This window comes from Lissotriton helveticus, chromosome 11 (assembly GCF_964261635.1).
Source record: "Lissotriton helveticus chromosome 11, aLisHel1.1, whole genome shotgun sequence".
Taxonomy (NCBI): domain Eukaryota; kingdom Metazoa; phylum Chordata; class Amphibia; order Caudata; family Salamandridae; genus Lissotriton; species Lissotriton helveticus.
The window spans coordinates 354,764,124-354,779,335 of NC_136072.1; the positions used below are offsets into that span (position 1 = coordinate 354,764,124).

The 15,212-nt window shown below is 44.8% G+C and overlaps 1 protein-coding gene across 2 annotated transcripts in view; it reads left to right on the forward strand.

Annotated features, from left to right (window-relative positions):
* The window catches only part of PAK2 (p21 (RAC1) activated kinase 2), a 728,762-nt gene that overhangs the window by 634,963 nt on the left and 78,587 nt on the right, over positions 1-15,212 (forward strand). The gene's annotated exons all lie outside the window — the stretch shown is intronic.

Consider the following 15,212-nt stretch of genomic DNA (forward strand, 5'->3'; position numbering starts at 1 on the left):
AGACTGACTTAAAGACACTGAATACTGCCATGAGCAACTGACTAACTACTGGGAGCTGCTGCCACTGAGATCTTGTCCCCATGATATCTGGGAACCTTATAACACTTATCTCCGACTATCGGAGGCCCCCTCCGGGGAGGCCTGACTAAAAAAAATGCAGGGCCCCACCCCAATAATGTGACCTGTTTACATAGCTCACCTTGTAAATTGCCCCTGACCTTTGCTGCCCCAACACCAGGCCCTCAGGAAAGACCCTGTTTGTATATTGGATATGCACTGGGATGTATGTCGTAGGGCGCGCCAATATGGGGGGAAATGGTGAACCTCCCTATGTGAACCCACAGTTAACTTTCTTTTTTCCTACCCTGTTCAACCAGTGTCATGGTATAAACTGTAAAATATGTATGATGTAAGTGCATTGTCGCAGATAACCCTGATCAACATATTGTATGTAATCATTGCCAACAACTTAAAAGGTTTTCGAAAATCATTAAAAAAAAGTGTCGGCCAGATTGGTGAAAGATATGGCTTTGAAGGCTGAACATTGCCGCAATCTACAGGAAAGGTGGGTGTGAGATGAAGCAGCTTGGTATTGTCTGATATTATGAATCTTTTTAACCGAAGAAGAGGTTGATGGCGTTGCAACTTTCTGTGGAGTGAGGTGGTAGATGTAGTGCTTGATTTTCTTGAACAGGTTTCTGCTTCTGTTTGTGGCTTCATTGATGGTGATGGTTAGTGCTTTCGCTGATGTGAGGAAGTGTCTGCATGTTGCACGGAGGCCCTTCAGTATCAAGAGGTCCTCTGGAGTTCAGTTATTCTTCCATTTTTTTCCTGTCTACGGATGTATTGTTTATTGTTGGCAATGCCTTTAGAATACATCCGTGCTGAAAGCATCCTGATGGAACTTTTCTCCTATAGAAAGTCCAGGCTTAGACAAGGGGGCAGGGGCATAGGGCCCATCTTTATTGCCCAGTATGAATCTAGCAAAAGCAGTTTGGCTACACCTGCAATTTGACTGCTCCTCTCCACATTCTTCCAGTTTTTAGCATATGTGGGTGAATCCTGCCGATATTCACTCTCGAGTTTCAGATCTTGCTTGCTAAGGGCGTGGATTGAGGCCTGATCCTTTTTTTTCTTCTTTTTTTTACACCTTCCTCAAGTAGAATGAGGACACTGGCCCATGTTCTGTTGTCCTTGAACCCCAAAGACTGGATAATGTCCTTGGACTTGCAGGATGTGTGTGAACCTACAGTACCTCCCATTTGTGGTGGGGTCAGATTTTTTTTTTTTTACTGTCCTGCTCTTCCTCATTACCTCGGCGCATCAGGTGTTCACAGAGATCACGTCTGTGGGCACGCCCATATGTGCAGTTCCGGGCATACATGTTTTTCCATACATCTAAGACTGGCTCCTGAAGGCCTCAGTCTGGGGCCACCTACAGATAATTTTCTTTCTCGTGCACTGTGGAGCTATTAGTCAACAAGCTGGAATCCCCCCCTTCAGTCTATGCAGAGGATTCCCATTACAGGGACAATCATGTACACACTGGCTTAATTATCTTTACTGCCTTCGCAACAACTCTGGACATGAATCCTGTGATCTAGATGTTTCAGGATCAAGTATTTCTGGACTGCATCGGTGCAAGGCTTTCTGGGCTCTTGGCCGCCCTAATTCATTTTGCTGGCTCTTATATGGAATCTTCACTGAGCCCAGTATTGATCGGGCTTTTTGGACATCTCTATTTCTGATGAAGCGACTTCGCATCTGCTGTGGGGGATGTATGATAACCGTTCAGACCTGAGCTATAGCTTACAGTAGTGATGGGTATGTCATCAGCTGAAGCCATCTGTATGATATCGGGGCCCTCTGGTAACTGTGGGGGCACTGCCATAACCTCATTCTTTTGGAGTTGTGGCTGGTCCTCAAGGCTGTTGTGGCGCCGCGGCCAGGGCGACTGACGCTGGAATCTGGGGACCACGGTTCGATCCCCGGCTCCGGCGGCAGGTCAGCCCAGCACCATGTGACTCTGGGCAATAGCTCGCTTAATCTTCCCGACGGCCCCCCAGCGCCTAGAGACCCTTACGGGTGATTGTGCGCTTTACAAATGTGGACTTTACTTTACTTTACTTCCATTAAATTTGTCAAGTGGTAGTGCAACACGCAGGGCTGAGTAAAGTCCTGTGTCCTTTATGTGGAGGCTGTTGCGGTAGCCGGGACCTCACAGGATCTCCCTGACAGTCATTCACATGTTGGGTTCCCATAACCTCATGGTGGGTAAACACAGTAGGGGTCATCTTGTCGATAACAAGTGTCCTCTGCTTACATAGGTGGCATAAGGCCTCTTTCCCAGTTGGGTGCCCCCTCACTGAGTCTCTTTGCTGCCTCAGAGAACACGTGTTTTGTCCCCTGGAGACATCGCCTTTAGAGTCTCTAGGACATGTCTCATCTTTGGCAGGGCCGAGGCCTCCATTATGCATGTCCTCCTCATCTTCTGGTCCCATGGGTTGGTAAGGTCAAATAGTACTTTATTCGGTTTACCAAGAACCATCAAAGTATACATAAAACAGAACATAACAATATATATAAAACACAAATGTTTACCAAGATCCTTCCACTACAGTTAAAAACATTAAGAAACTATTTGATCAACCATAAAATTCATTATTCACAAATAATTCGATATTGTACTGGTCATGTTATAAGTAAGAGTTCATAGTTAAAAAGATATCTGTACAAGGTCATCTGAAAACTAAGGGTTGTAAAGGTAATTGTTGGAAGCTGGCTCTGTATATACTATCCCAAAAAGAAGTATAGTGTGCAGAGTCCAGTGAAACCCCAAAGGTAGGCACAGGTAAAAGTAGATAGCACCTTACACTCTATTGTGTTAGTGTGAGCGAGCAGTAAGGCTTTATCAGCATCTGTTGTACACACTCAGGCAAGAAATGATGTCCCACACTCAAAGACTGAACTCAGACCAATTTTGTTTGTAAAAATAAATAAATATTTAGTTACTTTGTTTCTAGAACAAAAGCAAGCCTGGTGCAGGTAAGTGAAATAATACTTGCAAAATCTTATGCAGTGATTTACAGTTGAATGCAGGTTCAAATGCAGTTGGTTGAATTTCAGGTAAGCCAACAGTTCAAAATTACTTTTGAGTTACTTTACAGATTACTGTGCACCTTACTTTTTAGATTACTTTTTGTTATTTTTGCTAATCCGTGTGATATACCTAAATATCACACTGAGACATTTCTTAGACAAAAGGTAATTAATTCACTTTTAGTACATTTGCAGGTTTTTAATGTTTTTTACAAACCAACTCTACATTAATTTGTGGGATGTTGTCATTCTGGGGTTAGAACGAGGGTTCCCCCAGGGTCAAGGAATGCACACTCAGAACACCCTCTCCGGCCGGGTGCAGCGTGCTTTAGGCCCAATGTTATCCAATGGGGATGGGGGGCCTCCGGTTGGTGGCTGCTCCCGAGCAGGCCACAAGGTTGTGAGAGCAAAACTCCTGGTGTTAGGCTCAGGGCTAAGGGGGATCCGAGTTAGCCCAAAAAGTGCACCCACAGAGGCAGCTGGGTGCAGGGTGCTGTTTTGATGCCTGGTGCCTTGTTGATTTCAATGGGGAGTATCCGGCTGCAACAAAGACTGCAGGCTCTGAGACGAAGATCTGCTGGAGATGACCACCGGTTGGAGAGGTAAGTTGGGATGCTGGGACACGGTTGGTTGGGCCACTCAAGGCCATGGGACGTCTGGTGCAGGGATGTCTTTAGGTATCAGTTTTCTTAAGTGCTCCAGTCGCGGTCGGGGGTATCCTCTAGAAAGGGGCTGTAGGCATCGATTGGAGATTCGAGGCAGGTCAGGAACGCCAGTAGTGCTCGGGCCATGGGCGTCTGGTGCAGAGGGGTGCAGATTTGGCTGGAGCCAGATCCTGTGGGCGAGCAAATCCGGTGTTCACAGGAAACAATGTCTTAGTTTCGTCAGGCAGGGCAGATCCTTCAAGTTCTTGAGGACTGCTGGCTGCATGACACACCAGGATTTCACTGGAGCAGGTTCAAGGTGCGGACAGGCCGGTAGGGCTGGGCGCAAGTCAGTGGGCGTCATCGTCTTAGTTCACCACAACTTCTTCGGTCCTTCTTCTGGTTGGTTCTTGTTTGACGAGGCAAGGTTCAGATTTAGGGGCATTACAGGTAGAGGTCGGGGCCCATGGGTGGGTACACCCCCTATTATGCCACCCTCCAGTGGGAGGGGGACATATGCTTCTCTCTGGTTTGCTGGGTCCCTCCATCTGCAAGATGGCATGGACTGAGGTGTGCTTCACCTCGCCTTCCCCACCTGTGTGGTGGGGTTGGCAGAGGTTTGCACACCTCCCTTCCTCATTTGGTTTTCCCACCGATTCTCCCGCCCAAAGTGGGGGCCAGAACCAGTGAGGGCCAGTTGCTGGAAGCAGCTAATTGCTGGGGGTAGCTTACAATTCAGAAAGCCTTTGAAGCTTCCTCTTCGTGGACCCTGCCCATCCTAGGGGAGTTGGCTTGGCACCTCGTCCCAGGATGTGCATTGTTCTAGACCCCCGAGAGCAGCAGGCTCTCAACCCAGCGGTCCAGAAACGTGTCTGGTGGTAGCAGCTGGCGAGCAGCCACTCAGCCAGGACAGTAGTTAGGTCGTTTTTCGGATGGCATCTCTAAGATGCCTTCTGAGCGCATTTTTCAATAAATCCCACACTGGCCAGTGTGGGTTTAATGTGCTGAGAAGTTTGATACCAAAATTCCCAGTTTTCATTAAAGCCATTATGATGCTGTGGAGTTTGTATTGACAAGCTCCCAGCACCTTATACTCTTAATGGCATTGCTGCACTTGGTGTCTAAGAACTAATTTAGACACTCTAGGGGTACACGCACTCACGCACCTGTACCCTAACCACTGGTGTAGTGCACCCAGCTAGAGGGGTGGCTGACCTTTACCAGGGCAGCGGGTTGTAGGCATGGCACACAGGGATGTGTGCCATGTCAACTCTTCTCTTTGTTCTGCACCACAATACGCAAACTGCAATGACAGTGTGTATTTGTAAAAGTACAGAGCCTCTAAAGGTGGCCTTAGAAACCTTCCCTTGCCACAGTGCCCTTGGTACCTATGGTACCATTTACAAGGGACTGACTTGTGGCCAAAGAGTGCCAATTGGGTTTGGTTTCAATGCAGTTTAGGGAAAGAACATAGGCCCTGGGTATCTGGTTGGCTCACTCACAGTACATCAACAGTTTAGCACAAATGGGGGCAACCATGGAAAAAGAGGGCACTTTCTTATAGTCATGCTGGACAGGCTCAGCTTATTTTCATAGCACTTGACTGTAGTCCTAGGTTCTGGTACTTGGAACTCCTGATTTTCTGCATACGCTTTTGCCAACTTTCTCTTTCTCTTTGCAAGATCCTCCTGTCCCATCAGCAGGGCAAACCCCTACTGCCGAACCTCTACAGTCTATGGTTTCATGCTGGAGTTTGAACTGAATCAACTGAGATGAATCTTTCAACGGAAGTGGGGGATGTCAATTTGGCTGCTTTCCAAACATCCACAAAATCTGTTTTTTAGGTCTCGCGACCTATCGATGCGCGCAAGCGCATTGAGGGAGCGAGAATTCAAGTGCTCTAAATCCTCGTGAAACCAAGGGCTTCTTGCGCCGCAGTTTTCATTAAGTTCACGTGAATCACGTGACAGCAAGCTCCTTCGTGCACGAGCTTGCCTGAGCCTTCTGCCTATCAGCCTGCCAGTTCTCCTCCCCTAATTATTGACTTCACTTGTGACTCCCCACATCAAAGCCTCAGCCTCCCTCCCTTGCCATTTGCTTCCTAACCAGCCTGCCTCGCATAATTGCATCAGACCCGACACTTCAAAGGAATGCGCCCCCGAGAGCCACTTTCACGGCCGTGCATTTCTCTTCCCCCCCTCCCCACAGCAATGCCAGGAGCTTGTTTTTAAATGCTTCAATACTAAATACTTATAAGGTCCCACAAGCGAGACCTATTGGCAATGCCAATGCTTGTTTTGGCTGTTGTCTATATTTGTCACCTTTTTAAACATTATTTTTTTCATTTTTAGTCCTCATCTCACCAAAAACATTAGCAGATTTAACAAGGCGACTTTTCATTTGTTACTGGGCGCCCCTCGGCTAACTGCGTCCGTCTAGGCCTGCTGAGCCTTCCTCACGTTTTGAGGTCTGGTGTACTCATAGGACTTGGGAGCAGGACCAGTATTTAGCCATTTATCAGACGCAAACACTGACCCCAACTTAACAATGGGAGCCAAGTATTTAGTGCGTTTTCCTCTCTGCCGCCAAGCATGTGATGTCATGTTAAAGGTGGCTTTGAGCCAGTCTTCCCTCCCCGGTGGAGTTATAGCCTTCCATCTTATGCAGATCTCCCTCCTCGCCAAAAGCACCAGATATAACAGCAAGCCTATTTGGATCTGTGAGAGCACCCCACTGGTGGAGTCGTTATTACCAAAAATCACAAAGTGAAGATCTATCTGTATGTTGTTTTCAAAATATTTGTCACCTTGTGTATAAGAAGCAGTGCTTTGTTTGCCTAATCAGCCCAGCTTGTTAAAGCCACACATTGTAAAGCCTTTTTATTTTTAACTTGGTCCTTCTATTTCTGATGTGTGCTTCCCTTGACCCTCTGCACCGTTGTACCCAGAGGCTTTGATGCAAAGGCCATGTTTCTTATTGCCATAATTTCTGGTAATGCCTGCAGCTCACTGACTCGACATACAGACCAGCTTCTGCATATCCCTCTATATCCTAACCAACTGGTGCTTAGGACACGTGCATCTTTTCTTTTGAAGTTAGTCTGACCGTTTTTGGCTGTTCGGGGGGGAAGGACCAAGACTTGATTTGCATAAGCCTAGTGTCTAATTTGAGGTGGCATGGTTGGCAAAAAACCTAAGGACTACAGCCCTAAATAATTGCCAGTGGCTGAGACTGATTCAAACATTCAGTCCATCACTTTGTTGTATTCACCCTTTTTATGTGGCAGTCAATTTTGCTCCTGATGTCCTTTTCGCCACCATATTCCTCTGAGGAGGAGAGGCTACACATGGTTGCTCCTGAATGGACCCTTAGTTTCTACATTAATTGGACTAAGGGGTAACAGATGGGCAAGTAGCTATTTTTTCCAATTGCTGCTGCGAAGAAAGTAAAGGCGATCCAGAAACAGACCTTATTGCCAAAGGCTGTTATTTGCATAAAGTTACACTTTGACTAGAAACGATTCTCCCATGGGTCTTTGGCCCTATTGCATCTGGGTGAAAGCTGCTTCATCAGCCCTGCCTCTGGGTGCCTGTTTGTACATATGCCAAGGTGCCATGTGGGCATTCAACCATAATTTTGCCATGCTTTACTGTATTGAATGACGTTTTACAGGAAGGGCCATTTTGCCCATTCGGTCCTTGTAGAACAGTAGGATCTGCTTCTTACAGTTACCCCCACTTTTTGCTTGATATTACACTGTTTAGACAAGTCTTACTGGGATCCTCCTAATTAGGACCCCAGTATATCTGCTTTCTCCCTAAAATGTTATGCCATGTACTTGGGTACACTCCAGATTGGATACTGTGGTACCCTTGTCAGTCCCTAGTATATGGTACACATGTACCCAGGGCATAGGTACCCCAGAGGCCTCCCCTGGGCTGAAGCATGTATTATGCCACCCATGGGAGCTCATGCAAAATGGAGCTACAGACCGGCCATTGCAGCCTGTGTAAGATGGTGCATACTCCACTTACTTGAGATAGTGATTTACTATATCTTTAGGTCACTACACTTAAAACCTATCAGTCCCCCATCTAGCTGGCCTTGACAATCCTGAAGGAAGGGTGCTGGGTTTTACGTGAGAGGGTGCCACTTCATGGGCAGAGCACCCCTGCAGCCTTTGGAGACCATCCTCCCGGGTTGTCGGTGACGCAGCCAGACATATAGGTAGAGGTGCATTATATGTTTGCGTAAAATGCTATCTCAAACGGCTGCACTAAAACCTGTTGTGTTTGTTATCAAACACCTTGGAATCATACCTTCACACCGGTAACCGGTGTGGGAGGTAGGACTCCACCCTTCAGAAGTGAGCTTCGTGGAGTCCCTGGTCTTCCTGGTACCAGCCTTCTCGACCCGGGCAACACAAAATGGTTGCTGCCGACCAGAGGCACATTTCTGCTCTCCTACTGCTGAGCCAAGCTCGATCAGGGGAAGGCAGCTCAATAGGCATCCTTTCACAGGGAGATGTGACCACCACCCAGACAGGATTTAGTGTATTGGGGCTGGGTGGGTGCACGTTCAAAGTGCCGGAAAGTCTGCATCTAGGGCACACTTGGTGTCCCTGTGCATAGTCCAGTTCAAGCCAGTCCTAGGAGCTGTTGGCTCCCACTCTGGTGTTAAATTGGACAAAGGACATGGAAGTAACCTCCCCAATGTCCTGACCCTCCCCTGGCAGGGTCCCCTGAATGTCTAACCCTCTCCTGTGGGTACAAATGGTTTTAACTGGCTGTAGGACCCTAAATTTGACGTGAACAAGATTTTGGACAAGAAACCACTGACCTTCGATAGTCTGGACATTCTGAACTTCGACCGGGCCTGACTTAGTCTCCCTCACAGTTCAAAGCATTGTCTGTGCCTGTGCACCATACAGGCTCCTTGTAGGCCCTGTGGAGCATCAAGGACAACTGAAGTATCTACCTTGAGGTGAAGGAGTCACTCCCCTTCATTCGCAGGCACTGTAACACAACATACCGGTCTGCTGACCCTGAGCTCCTGCAGTCTCTGAAGGCTCCTGCAACATGGGAGGTGGGTACCTACGTTCCTTGAAATAGTTGCCCTTTCACCAAGTCTGAGGCCAGTAACCCTTGTGGGCAGTGCATAACCTGAAACCCTGTGCACTGCGTACTTTTGCAAGTACATATGCTTGTTGGCATTCTCCAACTAAGTGCATTGGGCTATCGATAGCCCCAACCTCTGCGCACATTTCGTACAAAGGACTTTGGCCTAATCGCACTCTGTGCCCTGCAAGTTGTTACTTTGTGAAACTGATAGAGGTCCCCTCCCGACTCCTGTGCCTCCATCCTGTGGGCCATTTTAGAGACAACACAGCCTTTCTTGGGCTCCTCTGGTTGCTCCAGGCTGCCCTGACTCCCCTTGCTGTAGTGAGTTCCCTGGTCCTTGTTGGTCCAGACCGTAACCTTCTTTGACCTTCTTCATGGGTTGCCGCTACCAAGGCTTGTTGGTGCTCCCGCCGGACACCGAACCCTCAGCACTCAACATTTTCCGTGGGGCAGCTCCTTTCTGGCTTCTGGTCGTCCTCAACGTCTCCTGGTCCCTGCAGCTGTAGAGTGAAGGCCTCCATCATCGCACCTAAAGCACCCGACATCTGTAGGCATTCCTCCACTGAGCCCCTGGTCACTCCTGAGTGACCCAGACTGTCCCCTCTGCTTTCAGGTTCCTTCCATTGAGAATCCACCTGTGGGTTCCACCGGACACTATTCTTCTTTCCAGCAGTGGCATTTCTTTGAAGACTCCCATTGAGATCAACACCACTTCAGCCCTATGCGGCTTCCCTGGGATAGGTAACTCTGGTACTTCAGTATCCACGGGTGTGGTGGCTCTCCAACCTGCTAGGTTCTCAAGTGTTTCTTAGTAATCCACTGGGAAGGGTCCTTAAACTTTAAAACTGCAACCACTACTCCCCCATTAAATTGTACGTAGCATAGTTGTCGTGATCACACACTGCACCAGTCCTCCATGGGGTGCCTATTTACTCACCTTGGGTGGTTCCTAGGGGGTCCCAGCGATTCTACCTCCTCTAGACACTGTCTGGGCTCAAGTTGTGGTTCTTACACCACTATTTTAGTATATGGTTTGGTCTCCCCCTGGAGCCTACTGTGTATTAGTGCTACTTACAATTGTTTCTGTTCTACAGTATTGTATGCATTGTTTATCTGTGTGTAGCAGATACTGTGAGGTATTGAAGGTGTGTTATAATAATAAATACCTACTTTTATCACTACTGTGTGGTTCACCTTTCATTTAACCAATATAATAAAGTTGCATTCTGGTAAAAGAAGCTGCTTAACATTCCTTCAAGACTAAGCTTGAAGGCTGCTCTCCACAGCTACCACTTGGATAGCTTTCTAAGGTGATCTTTGACCTCTTAAATCACCATAAGGGTTGTTTGGACTGGTGCAAGGTGCCCACTTTGATTAGTGGACATCATATACCAGCCAACTTCTCACAGTCCTGCAGGGCTTCCTGGTGTAAAGTCCACTCCTCATAGCCACCTCCTTGAGGGGGAATGTTTGGTATTGAATCAGAGGATGAGGAAGCTGCCGTAGAAGTAGCCAGCATAAGAACAAGTTACTTACCCTTGGTGGCTACTCTAACCACAAGCAACGTTTACTACACACACACACTCTCTCTTGCTCTTCTCTCTCGCTCTTCCACATTCTGTATAGGGGACTTTTGAAATCAGTAAGGTTCCAGATTAGGTGGCATATATTATCAATACTCTCAATTTGTCAATCATGCCATTTCTATCCTGAGCCTTGTTCCTCCCACTTCCCTTTACTGTTGATCCCTCTCTGAGGGCAGTCCCTTTTGAGGCGCTTTATCTCTCAAAGACTGCATTTTTTGGAAGTCAGGGCAGTCACTTCTTTGTTTTCTTGAAGTATTTATGAGAGAGACTTCTATTATATGGAGTTGCTTAGAACTATCTCTGCACTAGCTTCAGTATTGCTAGTCCGTTTGTTGGAACGGTTCCCATTGGGGGTTGACTTTTGTTACTCTTGAATTTGTAAGCCCCTGGGACATTAGTGCAGCAAAGGAGGGGGCAATGAGTGGTAGTATATAACGTTGTGAAAACACTTCCACATGTGGCACCTTGTGATGTTTTAACAGTCCCTATCAAGAAATGCATAGTCCTAATTCTGTGTTATCTAACTGGTGCATCTTATGAGTTATACAAAAGGAAATCTCGTTTTGCTTATTAGGGCAACACCATATTACAGTATTTACAATCTCTATTAATTGTCTGAGTGAGTTTTGCAGGTCGAGTTGGACCTGCTGTTTGTTACCTGTAATACATATAGTCTCAAATATCCATAGACCTCTAACACCTTTTGCAGTATGTTATTAATAACTTCTCTTTCTTGTCAGTTTCTTCCTGGGTGAGGTATGTATTCTGCTAATGCTAGCCATGTGTTCTCTTGTAACATCAATGAACTCCTCGGCACAGAGTCTACAAGGTACAGTTACTGTCCTAGTAATTATTCATGTGCTCTGTAGATGTTTGTGTTTCCAAGGGTCATATAGGGCAGGTGGGTTAACAGGTATGTCTTTTTAAGAGTCTTAGGTTACCTTGTGGTGTACCAATACGTTCATTTATCACAACAAAAGCAATTTGTTGTTACAAACACTGTCCGGAAACTTCTTTTAAAAAAAAACATCCATATTTATTTTGTTCATCAGTCAGATAAACGTAAAATTCTGAAAAACCAACAAGGTGGTTTGGAATGCTTAGGTACAGCAAATGTGGGTTTGTTTTGAAAGAGGTTTGAACTGGCCAGTTGTCAATTAAATGTATTTGTCTTGGTCACGGACAGCAAAAGCATGCCTCATGAATAATACCAAAAGTAAAAAATACAACAATTAAATTGGAGACCGGTTCCGTACACCAGTAGGCACATGTATGGACGACTTTTTTTTTTAAGTCCACTCTGTGGCTACGATTACATTATTAAAATCAATGAACGGTAAGACTGATTCTTCTTTTCACCTTCCTTCTCTGGTGCATCTAACAATTAAGGCCAGGGCACAGTCCTAAACCCAGATGAATGCAAGCGTTCCATCATAATTTCACTAATAATATCTCCAAACAAAGCCTATGTTAAGGCCACCTTTTCTTGCGTGTTTCTTTCATTTACTTTGTTTTGGCATTATTAGAACTCTCATACGGACAAATAACATAACAATGTAACAGAAGTATTAAAGATGAGCAGGAGGAAGGAAGGCTAGAGAAAGTCATTCAGGAGTAACGGCTTGGACGGAGAGGTAAATATTCACTTTTATTTAAAAGCAACAGATGTTTCATTGTAGAAAAGCAGTGGGAGAGAGCTCCATGGAGATTGAACCTTGATGGTGCAGAGATCTTACCCTAAACCATTTCAGACTAGATGGGAGAAGAACAGGGTGTTTAAGGCAGGATTTGACATCTAGTTGAGTGATATAGTGTGTATAATTTGGAGTAGCAGCTCGGGCCGGATGCACATTGTGCTATTTGTGTACTACAATGGAATTTTAAATTAAATCTTTTGTCAGACAGGGACTCAGTAGAGTGCTTGTAAAGCTGGGATGTGGTACAGGACTTTAAGCAATCGATGAGACCAGCATCAAAACTTAGATCTCTTTGTAGATTACTCAATGATTTGGCTGCAGACTCCTGTATATGCAGTTGCTGTGGTCTATGCTTGATAATACCCCTGCAGCAACAAGAGCGATGTGGTCACACCTTGGAGTTATTGAAGTATTCCTATAAGATGGCTGAGGTGGAAAAATACATTTTTAGTTATTGAATTGATCTAAGAAGTGTCAAACAGGACTTCTATATCTCTCACCAAGTTAGCATGTGCAGTGACTATGGACATTACAGGCTGAAATGTGGTTGGTGACACAGGTTTCTGAGAGCCAATGAGTAGGATCATGGATTTGATGCTATTCAAGCAGACATTCATCTTTAAACCTTTTTGAAGCAATGAAGCAATGCCGACTACAGTGTTCTGTTTGTTTAAGGATCATAATGTGGATTTGAGTACCTTCTCCATAGATGTGATGTGATAACTGTTTAAGATCGCTGCAAGCGTTGAGGTGGGCTGCTCAAAATATTTTTTGGTAAGAAATCTGAGTTTCACATGAGGGAAGCAACTTGCGATAAAATGAATAAATCATTGGACACCAAAGTCTGCATGTGCTCTAAAATTGAGAAAGGACAATGCTGTTGTCAGCTGTTAAAAATGGCTACCAGATCCAAAACTGTCAAAGCACAGCTTGAACTGTTGTCCTTAGTAGTGAGGAATTGTTCCCTAATGCCATTCACGGAAGTGTTGGTGCCATTCCTATGGCTGGAAACCAACAGGCCCCTTAGCAAATTCAAATGGGTCAATAGAATTCAGAGTACCGCTTTCAAGATTTAGACGATAGTAGATATCCTAGAGATTGGTCTCATATATTAAATCCAACATAAATAAAATATTGAAATGGGTTTTCATGAAACAGCTTGGTTCTGCATTGTTCCAATATTTTACATTTTATGCAATTTAAGAAAAAATGGAGAGACTGATTCATGAAAATGAGCTGAGGAGGAAAGTTAGCCTGGGTCACTCTCTAAAAATGAATGATATTCAGCTTGCATAGTAACAGATTTCTTCTGTCGGCTCAGGCAGTCTTGGTTGTTGCTAAAAAAAAACCACCAATACTTGTATAGTTTGGTAAGCCATAAAGAACTATATTCAACAATTAGAGAGAAAGGGTTTCAACAAAAGGGATGATCCCAATCTCCTTATGATATATACTATAAACAATTGAAGGAGTATACCCCGAAGAAATCAGCTAGATACAGGAAGAGAGAAAAAAGGAAAAAGTATTCCTTTTTTTTTTTTAAAAAGACCCCTCACTCACCAACCTAGTTGGGGGGGGCACTGGCTCTAGTCGCACTTTGGTCAAACTATGCCGCCGGTTTCTCAACCTAGGTAGACGTCCTGCACGGAGTCCCGAGCTCGGCTTCACCCACCTAGACCATTGTTGCAAATAACCTGCTCCACTGTATTCAGGTGCTGAAGCACACCCGGGTAGCATTCGGCTACTCTGGTGGGACCTCTATGATGAAGCATGTCGCCAACTAGGTTGGTGAGTGAGGGGTCTTTTTTAAAAAAGGAATACTTTTTCCTTTTTTCACTCTCGTCATAGCTCGCTGATTTCTTCGGGGTATATTTGTTTATAGTGAGCCATAAAGAACTCCACAAATTTTGGTCATGCTTCTAAACCTTATACGTGAGACTTTAAGAAAACGTAATTTTTATTTATCTTGCTCTTTTTTTATGGAATATCTTCAAAGTACAAGAGTAACAGACACACACAGGCCCTCTTATTTGTATATAGACCTTCCCTCATTGTCTGTTTATTGATTCAGTTTTATTTTTATATGTTTACCTTTAAGACAAAATTGAGAGAAAACACACTTCTGTGGAATTGCTGAACTTTATTAGACCAAATAGAAAAGTCCTAATTTGGGGAACCAAATGAAAAAACAATACCATAACTTTTCAGAGAAGTCTGTCCTAGGTGAAGCTACAATCAGGACTTAATAGCTAAAACCATTGAATATGCAAGTTTTAGGCTATGTAAAATAAGTAGAAAAGCACCTCCACTACAACATTTATACAACTACAAAACTGTACAGTGAGAAACTCCTGAGAAGATGGTAAACCATGGAGAATTTGTTGATGTACCCATTCTTAATGCTACCTCACAAAAGTTATAATAAATTATTTTTGTTATCTAGAAAAGGAAATTTGTACAAACATTAGTATTGTCTTTAACTGGAGATCATGAGTATAACTTAAGGAATGGGAAAATGCATCCTTTCTATACAGCCTGTATGAGCACTCTGGTCTCTGTGAGGAATGCCATTTTTTGGACCCCCAAAACCTGATAAAAAGTGTTTACTAATTGGAAATGCTAGGTCTCTTTCCTCTCGCTATTCTTTCTCAAACTTTTTTTTCTTGATCTCTCTGGTTACTCTGACTGATCTCTCTTTAATGTCTGTCTCTGGGACTCCTTTTCTCAGCTCCATTCTTCTACTTTGGCTTCCATTCTTGCTAATATGTGCATTTCAGTGGATGCAATTCAGAGTATTGCCTGAATGCTGTAGTTGTATTGTGTTTGATAATTGCATCAGGCCAGACTGTATCATCAGAACGAGAGGATTGGCATCCTTGTGGTTGGCTACAACACCTGTGCAAACCAACTCATAGGATGTTGTTGGGACTAAATGTAGTCTCTAAGGATGTGCTTCCTAAGAATTGAACAAGGTCAACAGAGCTACCTCGACCAGGGGTATTCGAGAATTACAAAATTGAAATTCCTAAAGCTCAGATTGGGCCTGTTACCCTGTATATGCCATCT